Here is an 11,024-nt window from a genome sequence, read left to right as displayed (position 1 = left end):
GTCTTCTGTGTGGTTTGTGAGGAAAGAGAGAGACCATATAGTCCTCCATCCCATTTTTTCAGGCTCTGTTTGCATTCTCTTCACCTCAGCATGGGTAAGCATCTAAAGCATCAAACATGTCTTTACCTCTTGTCACCACATTGATCACTCAATTTTCTCCAAATATTCACTTGAGTCTCCTTCAGTTCATTTCCCCAAATTGCATTTGTGTAATGCCTGAGTAATAAAAGTCAGCAGAATGACTAGATGGAATTTCACCCTTTTGCATTATCATTGAAAAAGACATTACTATTCCCTTATCAAAAATATCCATCAGCCTAATTACATCCCTTTTCTTCACAAGGTTTTAAAATAGGATACCTAAGTATGATAGGCAATGCAGAGTTATTATTTAATGACCATAGGGGAGATACATTTTGATTCATTTTCTTACATGTTAAAAATTTATGACAAACATAAAACCCTGTTATAGCAGCTGGATCATTTGTAATGGTCATAATTTTATTTAAATCATATATAGATGAAACATTATGTACATTTTAAAGCATTTTGCCATTCTGAAACACTTGGGGAGGCACTCTTGTAGGATGGAAATAAAGCAAGCAGTAAGAATAAACTTAGCTGAAAAATACATGAATTCTGGAACTTGGCACCTAAAACTTTAATATCTTTTTAGCCTTTTTTAATGCAATTTTTAAACTAATTTTAATAATCTCTCTGGTATTATCTACTTTATTCCAGTTTAGTCTAAAAGTTTTGGTACTGATTTTGTCATTGGCCTTGTAATAAGGCCTTGCTCTATCTGATTCTTTTCCCACCAGTTTTATTTGTCTCACAATTTAAAACTGAAGAAAACAAAGCCAATAAGAAATATGGGGGCCTGGGGAAGTCAAGAAAAGATTTTTAGACAACATAGATCATCTGAGAGCAAGACAGCTAATTCAGTCCAGACCAGGGGAAAGTTTTTACATTAAGATGGAGTTGCAATTCCTATCCACTTTGTGGGCATCCTAACAAATTTTAAACCATACCCAGATGGTTTCTGTTCCACTGGAAATTACATGAATAAATTCTTCTGTGTTGCAAAAGTTAGTCCAGGATAGTAAAAGGCTGAAAAATACGGAAATTATTTTAAAGTGTAAAAGACATTTATTCTGGAATTTTCCTGTAAATAAAGAAGGTGGATTTGCTTCCTTCCTTACAAAATCCAGTTTAATAGCTCAGTGCTGGTTAAATCATTGATAATACCTGCTCTTTTCCTAGAGAATTGCAGTTCCAAATATTTTTATTTTTTTCACTTTGTTTTTATTCAAAAAGAAAGTACAGCAGAAAATATAGAGGCATTTGCAAATTTTCTTTTCAAAATGCTTGAATTTCCACTTCAAAATAACCAGTTGCCACTGTATTTGAAAAGAGAAATAAACACATACAAGGAAACCATCTTATAAGCAGCTTTCAGGATTTATAGGGGAGTTAGCTCCCTATAAAAATTGATTCCTCTGTTTCAACAAGTTAGGCCATGGTCTCTTGTGGTTAAAAAGATCTTCCTCTCTCAAAGCCTCTTGCAAAAACTCAGGTTTAGTTTCTGAGCCTTGACTGATATAAAATGGTAGAACAAGCTGTATTTTCATGTAGGCATGAGCACCATCAGCTGTGAATCAGGACCATTTTAAAAAATATTTTTAAATATGCCCTGAAATTTTTGACAATGTTTTGCCATGGGAAACACATGCCAAGTACCAGTACAAAGACCTAAAAGAAGCTCTTAGAGGGAGAGAAATAGCAATTGTATTAAGGACAGAAACTAATGAATCCAAATGGAAAGTAGTTTGAATGGGTTACAAACTGACAATATCTATAGTTTTATAAATGTGTTGGGAAGTTAACATTTGGCATTTGTAATTCTGACTTGGAGAAAGTCAGTCTTATAGCCTGTATTGGGCAATTTTGTAGTGCCATGGAAATGCATAGTGAGACTATTGAAAAAAAAATCTCTTTGTCTCTAAATCATGGACTTTTTTATCATATTTTAAATCACTCAACTGCAAATTTGCTTCAAGTTTATGAGAAAAATTGTAAAATTTAAAATCAATCCTAAAAAGTCTCTGTCTTTTTTTTTTTTTTGTGAGAGACAAAAGTAGTAAGGTACAGATGATCTATGATTCTATGTTATAAAAGTAAATTATGACCAAAGTCTTCTCCCAACTTCCTTTATTTTTTAGAGTAATACAAAAACAAAGCCTTCACTCACTCTGTTTTCCTGCTAGATAACATTTTGCAGGTGAAGGACTTTTTTTCATTGGGGATTACCCCAAAATGAATGTTTGGGATAGATTCCCTTCTTTATATTTTATTATTCTATCATAAGGTTCCTTAGGGAACCCTGAAACTCTAATAGTTAGATGTTTTATCTAAGACAGATGACAGGGTTACTTCTCTGTGACTCATGAAAGATTTTTGTACTATGGCTGAAATTTATTTTGAGGATTTATTTTTATATTTCAGCATAAATTATACAGAATTACCTGAAATAACTTTGACAAGTATGAGTTTATACAACTAACAATAACAAGAAAAAATTACCAGGAAGTTACTTACATTTGCAATACTTTTCTGCAATATATATGAGTCAAGTACCTATATCGTTTGTTTCATTGCCATCAATATTAATTACAGCAATAAAAATGACTCCGTTATTGCTGTCCTGAAAAGATGTTAATGATGTGGTCATCACTGAAATAGCTAAATTGGCTAATGTGATGGCACAATAAATTCAGGCTATAATTGGGCTGATTCTCTTTTCCCTGACATCTGTGTAAATTAGCAGCTCCCAAAGCATAAAACTCACACAAATGAGCAAAGATCCAGATCTTTGCTTTATAGCTGTGGAGACCAGTGTGTAACAGTTAGGTAATTTTAGTTAGTCACTCTGCACTTTTGTGCTGCATTAGCTGGCATTTATATTCCACAGACATAGCCACCTGCATCTCAGCCTCTTCAATACCTAAATTACTAACATATTAACAGTCTTGCATCGGTTACATATTCCAGCAATTCACCACAAAGTATTTCATGATGAATAAATATAATCATAGGAAAAATAAATTTATATATTGCATATATTGAATAGTTGTAAAAAAAATTCTTTCAACTAAATTCACACTTAAAAACCCAATTCTTTAAACCTTAGGAAGAAAGCCTCAAAACATCTACTTGCCCATCCTCTCTCTTTTATTTTAACCACACAACTTTTTTTCTACAAGGTCCCAGGTTTGTTTAGAGAACAGACTGGAAAGTCAGTTACTGATGAACAGCAAGACAATAGTTTGGGGGTTTGATTTCATTCCATTTTCTCAAACTTTGTTCACTGTACAATATTCAGACTTTGCTCCAAAGACAGAATGATTGATTTCTCCCCAGCATTTCCACATTGCTTCTTCTTTGTAACATCCATGGGTTTCGCAATTATTATTGAATTTTTCTGCATAGCATTTCTGTTAGACAAAGAGATTATAATATTTAGAGAAGGAGAAGGGGAGGCAAAGGTTGACCTGGTTTTGCCTCACTTATTTTAGTTGCATAACTCTGGTACCTAAGTCAACAGTTTAATAATTTCAGATTTGATCTATTGTTAAAGAAGAAAGATCTTTGCAGAACAGCACAGATTTTTACTTGGTGTCTCTTTGTGTCAGCTACTAAAGGAGAATAACAGAACTATGATTCTAACTATCACAGTACCAAAAATTCACTGTAGATTGGGGTAGATTGAAACTCTCATTTACCAGTGAGATATGTAAGGCTTTATTTTTCCTGGGAATAAAAAAAAAGACACTTATAAAGTGCATCTGTTTCCATAACTTTCTTGTTTTCTAAGAGGAATGGTTCTGATAATCAACCTTGCCTGTGAGGTCTTTGATTTCTTCAAGGCAGAGGACCTGAAGATCCTATGCCAAGAACCCACAAAGTGTAAAACACATATTTAACAGCCAACAGTAGGAATTTTTGTTTAAACAATGTGCCTAGGAATATAGAAAGCATTCTGCAGGAGTAGCTCTGGGCTTGGGTCCCCCGCAGATACATTTCGACTGCCTCTGTCAGTTGAAGTCTACTCTCTAACATGTTATACATATTCCAATTTCTGTTAAAAAAATAAAAAAATCGAACAGCTCATTAAACTGAACAACCTTCACTTATCCCCAGAGCCTGGCCCATTTCTGGACCCTGGCACACAAGAAATTGAAATGCAGAATTCAGCCGCTAACATGCAGTAGCTGAAATACTTTGGCACTTTGCAGTTTTTCACTACTTGACGCCCCTTGTCAAAACATTAAGGGGGATGTAGAGCAGCAGCATGTCATTATGTAACATTTTTACACATCATATTTATAAAGAGTCAAACACATTTTATTCTTGATCTAGAACTCTGCTAATTAGATGCCACTGACAGTTTGACTGCAGTCTTTGAGTCTGAGCACTGTCATGCTGTTCCTGGTTGGCATTTATAGTTGGCTACTCCATAGAAGCTTGGGCCATTCTGCTCAGGTTTTCAAGGCGAGACAGAAGCATTGAAACTTTTCACCACTTGTTCATCATCTCTCGCTTGTTAATTAACGTCTGCACAGTGCCTTGAGTATGTGCTGTCAGAATTCTGTCTTTTATTTCCCTGGTGAAAAAGCCTAGAAAACACAATCGTGGATGGCCTACAAACTGTCCTAGATGGGAAAAAGAAAAGCCAGAGATTAAATCACCCGAGACTACAACCTTTTCAAAAGTGCATTTATCGTAATATTATCATACCAATACAGGTTATTGCTCTTGTGATTTTAGGTTAAAGAGATTTTTGTCATCTAGCCAGCTCAGGTTTAGCAAAAGTGCAACAATACAGGGCTCAGCAGCCAGTGTAAAGCCAACCCCAAAGCATGGGAAGGTAATGATCAAGTTATTGAACTTTTGAGCTAAAGTTACATACCTGAAAATCTTACTTTCCCTCCACAAAATTGTAATTTTGCCTGGATCACATCCCAGAACATTCTACTGGTAGCTGGAGTTTGTGGTATACTTCTCTCAGCTCTGACCATGCCGCTAAATGTCCCCTCTCCTGACCATCTTCCTGAGCTCTGAATGAGTCAGCCACACATTGCAGACACTTTGGGGGTTCACCAGCTCCATTACAACTGTTGTTAAGGGTATCCATTGTACTTGCATTCTTCTTATCTTTGTAAATTACTAGTTTTTCATGCAGACTAAACAGCACCTCTATACAAAATGATCAGGTCTCTTTTAATGATATTGTGTAAGAAATTATCTGCCTGTAACCCAAATTCATCATATCTCCTTTGCAGAACTGCATGCTTCTAAATCCACTATGCATTTTCTATTGAAATCTTTCTGGATGCCAAAAATCAGGCACAGTCATGCAGAGAAAAAGGTGTTTCCCAACTAAAATACCACTGCGAGGCAGATTACAAGAGGCAACAAAGCTAGGAGGGATCATAACAGAGAAAGTCTCTATGAGAAATGACATTAATTCCTGGCTTTCCTGTTTATTATCTATTCACAATGATAACTGTATCTATTGCGTTTCATGAGTTATGTGGTCATCTGAGGGTGGTAAAAGCTCTTGCAACTGTTTAATTCATCAATTATCAAAAACTCTTTGTGTCAAGGCTCAGTGAAAACAAAGGCAAAATAATTTATCCTTTTCTGCTGATTTCAAAGTAACAGATGGTGTTTCATGCTTCTTTCTACCAGCCAGGGTACTCACACAACTTCTGAGATGGTCTATCATTTATTTAAGGTCTAAATACACACTTATTTGATAAACTTGGAGGGAAATATACAGAATATATAATATGGTTAGAATTTGTTATTTAGAGAAACTCTTCCAATCTGAGGAAATACATTAACAATAAAAGATATTATAAAGGTGGAGGGTTGATTTGTTTTTCAGTATCAATTACTTCACGTCCCCAGACCATAGGATTACATTGAGAGCTCAAGTTTATCAAATATTTATAAAGAACTGGATGCTTCTTTAGAAGAGTAAAATCATGGCTTTATATAAAGGCAAACTTTATCAGCTCAGCAGTCTTAATCTTGATCTCCTAATTTGAAGAGCTGTGGAAAAGTATGTGTGTGGGGAAAACATGAGCATAATTAGACAGGAGAATGTTCATCTCTTGATTTTATCCTCCTTGGTCTTTGGAAACAAAAATTACTTTATATTTACCCACCATAAAGCAAGATCTTGCTCAGCTGTGAAATTCTCCCCACAGAAATCTTCCATAGCAGTAGTGAATAATGCAGCACAAGGTAATGACAATGACACATTAGAGCTTCGTTTGAATGCACACTGTGCTTTGTGTGTGATGCAAAATTCAATGGACAGCGATTTGAAGGGGAGAAGAGGCTTGTTTGTGTGTTCACATTACATAATCCACTCATCTTTGTTGTTTCCGTTCTAGGCATTTTGTCCAAAGATGTTCTTCTTCTCATAAAGTGCATTCAGCCTTATCTGGAGCTCAGAAGCCTAAGGCTTTGTTACAATAGTTATTTATAACTTAACTATAAAAAAATTGATGGCTGAACAAGAAAACACTTCTTCAGTCATAAATAAATAGCTCGTTTGTACCTATGGAGGAGAAGAATAGCTTTCAAAGAGCTTTCACTTCAATTGCCAAATCATGACTTCCAGGTAGAAGCAATTGGAAGAAGGCGCTCTAAAACAAGATTCGTGCCATTTGTTGTTGAAAGCACTTTGCTAAGATTTCAAAAATTGCTCTGGGATTTGAATACCTTTGTGGGTTTTTAGGTGTCCCACTTGGAATTAATCTGAAATACTAAGCATTTCCAGCTCCCTGAAAACCAGACATCCCTGTCAACCATCTAGAGATGGAAGAACACAAAATTCTTGCCTAAGAGAAAATGAGTGGCAGCTGCAGATGGAGAAGCATATTCATGTGGGATAATTTAAGCCTTTGAAATACAATGGAGGTAAAGAAAAGAAATCTTGATAAGTATCTTTTGAACTACTCAAGTAACAATTTTTGACCTATTGTCACTGTTGATTTTGTGCTCAGAAGCTGATTTCAGATAAGGGCCTAACTACTGAAACATGGAAATCAGAAACTATGCCATGTTTGTGACGATTCAGTTATGACTGTGTTTGATATCAGTTATATTGGTATGAAACTGAAACACTGATAAAGCTTTTCCTAGATATATGAATAAGCTATACCCACATAGCTACATAGAGTCATAATGTTTGTGTTGGAAGGGACTTGAAACCCTCTGCCATGGGCAGGGACACCTTCCACCAGATTAGGTTACTCCAAGTCCCATCCAACCTGGCCTTGAACACTTCCAGGAATGAGGCAGCCACACATCCCATGAGAGTAACCATTACAATTACAATGTTCAGTGATGCAGTAACATCATAGTTGAAACAGTGAAGTAACTATTCAAAAGGACTTAATTTTCAAAAGCCAGGAGAAACCCTCAATCCAGTTCTCCCCAGCATGTGCAGGATTTGCAAAGACATGTTTCCATTTAATTTCAGCAGAACTTTTTGGTGTTTAGGAAGAGAAGGATCATCATTCATAAAGTGGAATTGAATTAGAACCACACATAAAGAAGGTTTTTTTATTAAATTTATTTGAGCCTGGTTTTGTGCTAAATGACCTGCTTTACTGATCCCTCAGATCATCATCCATGTTACATTTGAACATTTCCAAACATCTTGAATAAACAGAGATAGTTTCCCCCACTTTTTCTGTTATTAATCTTGAAGAACACTACCAATTTCCCCAGCATACAAGACTTTTAAGCAGCAGCACAGAAACTGCCTGAAATCTCTGAAGCTCATGCTGAAATGCAGAGTTTCTCTACTCTTGAATTCTTTTCAGTAGGTGTTGAAATCTTTTATAGTAAATTGCATTTTACATGTTAGAAACTTCAAAAGAAGGTGTTAATATAATTGAGACATGATAAGTTTGACAGTTGGTGTCATTATATGAGTTTCACTCAGCAGCCTTCTGAAGCAAAAATAATTAAAAAATCTGTTTTCCTAAGGAAAGGAAGCTTATGGTTTTAATGATGAAATAACTTCTTAATAACCTCCTCTAATCCATAAAGTCCTCGTTCATGTCCCAATATTCAACATTTTAAAGTGGATTAGGTGTAACCATTCTGACTCTCACATTTCTGGTATTATTTTTAAAATGGATCTTTTATAGAAGTAGGATTGTATTCTGTGGTTATATACTCTCCCTTATATTAGAATTCAATTATAGATAGGGAAATATTTTACAACTTACTTGACACTTTAAATCTCGTTGCCTCTCAGTGAGTATCAATAGGATGGGGTCCTGTCCCAATTACCACTTTTACAAAGTTTTTTTGAAAATCAAGCCAAATAACAGAGAAAGGCCTGGGGACAGCTGTGAACAAACTTTGGAGCAATTTTTGGAGAGTCTGGGAACAGGAGGTACTCTGAGTATCAATTAGATCACATGAGATTTAGTTGATCTGCAGATGTTAGGATTCAAACTGCTAAAAAAGGTAGGAAGATTTTCTGTTTGTTTGTTTGTTTGTTTGGGGGGGGGTCCACTTGAGACCTATGAGGAGAAGACAAGAAAAGAACAATTGATCAACAAACGCAAATGATACTAGATATGTAAATACAAAAAGACCTATCCTTTAGAGTCATATATGCTAATGTAGAATCAAATACAGGACAAATCTGACCACTGAATCCTTGGGAATATTCTTGGAATGTGTCACGTGAAACCAGTTCAGAGAGTTCCTTTCGCCATGTCTCCATATTCCTTGCTGAAACATGAATAATGCTGCCTAATTTGCCTCCCTCTCCCTTCCAGCCTTCCTTTTTATAGACCATCGTTCTGAAAACAACAGAAAGTTTCATAAATTCTAAATATAGAGAAGGCCTTTTATGCAGTCATGCTATTGGACAGGTAACACTGACTTTGCACCAAGATCCATCCAAAGATCAAACATGACAGAGTTATGGAGAAATCAGGGACGGACACAACATTAGACTTTCTCCATCAACATGTCATGATATAAACATTCCACAACTACAAAAAAAACCAGATTTTTTTTCAGGCATAACCCCAGCCTTCACACAAACCTGCTCTTCGCCTAAACTCATCTCAGTGTCACTTAGCTGTTACTCTCACTCTGGGGGTCTTATTCCTTTTTTATATGAATGAATCAGAATTTAAAGCCAAGTGTTTGTATAAGCAGATCTCCAATTAAGTGCTGCAGGCACATTTTAATCTTACAATCAATGCCACCAATGAGGGTGCTATCTGTATTATAAAGTTCTTTCAACAGTTCTGAGTCATGAAAAGACGAGGAGGTTCTTGTGCACAAGTGAAACTCAGGAGGGGTGGGGATTTCCAGGCCCAGTATATCCCATGAAATTTGGTAGTATTTCTGCACTATTTACCACTTCATCCATTTTACAACTGCTTATCTTTCCATGTGCTTGAAGACAAATGATTCAAGAAGAGTAAAACCTACATTCTGTAAATAGTAGTTCTCCATCCAGTCTGCTGTGCAGCCCATGAGCCTCAGGTTAGGTACTTCTACCTCACTTGGCCAGGCAATTCTGCTCCTGTAGGAACTCTTGAACTGTGTCAGACCTCCCTGAGTAACTCAAAATAGAGATTTGTGAACTTACAACTTAAGAGACATAAAAGTACTGACTTTACGCATTCTCAGTTTTGCAATAGACAGCAAAAGGAGGAGAGAGAAGAAAGACAGATTTGGATGCCAGTGTCTTAATTCAGGTCAGGCACCAGGTTGCAGGCAAGCCTGGGACAAGCAAGAAGGCCTAAGTGCAAGAAGAGATAGGTGGAAGAAAGTAGGAACAGGATTGTAGGCAGGCAGGGCGAACTGAGTGATCAGAGCTAAGACTGGTTTATAGAGGTTTATGTTTTGTGCAGCATGCTGAAAGAATGGCTTTGTTGGGCTGCAACAGCTTTTGATGGGTTAATAACATGAGCTAATTGTCATTATTATGGCTTAAACAGTGGGTTCTTTGAGCCTTACCACCTTGATGCCAACATTACCAGTCATTACTAAGTTTCCTCTAAAAATGTCCATCTCAGGTATTTCAGATCCATGACAACTTTGCTGCCTCCTCTCATTTGTAATGGTGCTTGCATTCACATGACAGATCTTGCCAAATTCCATGAGGAGCAGTGTACTAATGACAGTGTGCAGGGTTTGTGGGTTTGAGGGAGGTTCAGTAAGATCTTCACCATAGCCAGCATGTCAGTGCTGGACTCCACAAAAAGGATCTGTCTCTGGTAATTCACAGACACCATCCCCAGGTTCCAAGCTTGTCCCCAAGATCCATGACACTGAACATGTTGCCCAGAGAAATTGTGGATGCTCCATTCCTGGAAATGCTCAAGTCCAGCGAGGAGAGAGCTCTGAGCAACCTGGTCTAGTGGAAGGTTTCCAATGGAAGGGGGTTGGAACAAGGTGATCTTTAAGGTTCCTTCCAACACAAATCATCCTATGATTCTATGACTTGCTACGTGCTTGTCATTGCATCAGCCATCTTTCACAGAGATAACTTTTTAGTAACTATTGTCATGGTACTTTCAGCAACAGCTTTCCTGAGAGAACATTTTATGTTGATCCCCATGAAGCAGTTTCACATATGGGACTATCAGTGGCTCAGTCCTCTTGAAGGAATATTCTCTTAATTCTCTAAGATGCATGATGTGCTCTGGTTGAATGGCCTCAAAATCTTTCCTTGTTTATTGGGGTTTAAAGCTACCTTTTCCAGACTTCCTATTTTTCAGCCAGACCTGAAGAGAAAGGAAAACCAGAGCACCTCTGGGACAACTTGCTCTGTCACTGTGAAAATATGACAGATCCTCAAATTACAGTGCAGATAGTTGAAGCACGGTGGGGGAAGGCCCATGTTACAACACTAGTAAATTAAGTGTACTTTTGTAGCTTTTGTATCTTACACAACCCAGCAGGAA

At 36.8% G+C, this 11,024-nt stretch overlaps 1 long non-coding RNA gene across 1 annotated transcript in view; it reads right to left on the bottom strand.

The window, feature by feature from the left end:
• Positions 1-6,378: 6,378 nt before the first annotated feature.
• Positions 6,379-11,024, bottom strand: part of LOC108448199 — a 21,450-nt gene continuing 16,804 nt past the window's right edge. The window contains exon 4 of the long non-coding RNA XR_001864004.1: positions 6,379-8,615. This is a non-coding gene — a long non-coding RNA (uncharacterized LOC108448199). The remainder of the gene's footprint in view (positions 8,616-11,024) is intronic.

Source organism: Corvus brachyrhynchos, unplaced genomic scaffold (genome assembly GCF_000691975.1).
Source record: "Corvus brachyrhynchos isolate BGI_N302 unplaced genomic scaffold, ASM69197v1 scaffold307, whole genome shotgun sequence".
Taxonomy (NCBI): Eukaryota; Metazoa; Chordata; class Aves; order Passeriformes; family Corvidae; genus Corvus; species Corvus brachyrhynchos.
The sequence above is the reverse complement of the archived record's forward strand: the minus strand, read 5'-3'. Positions and strand labels throughout refer to the sequence as shown.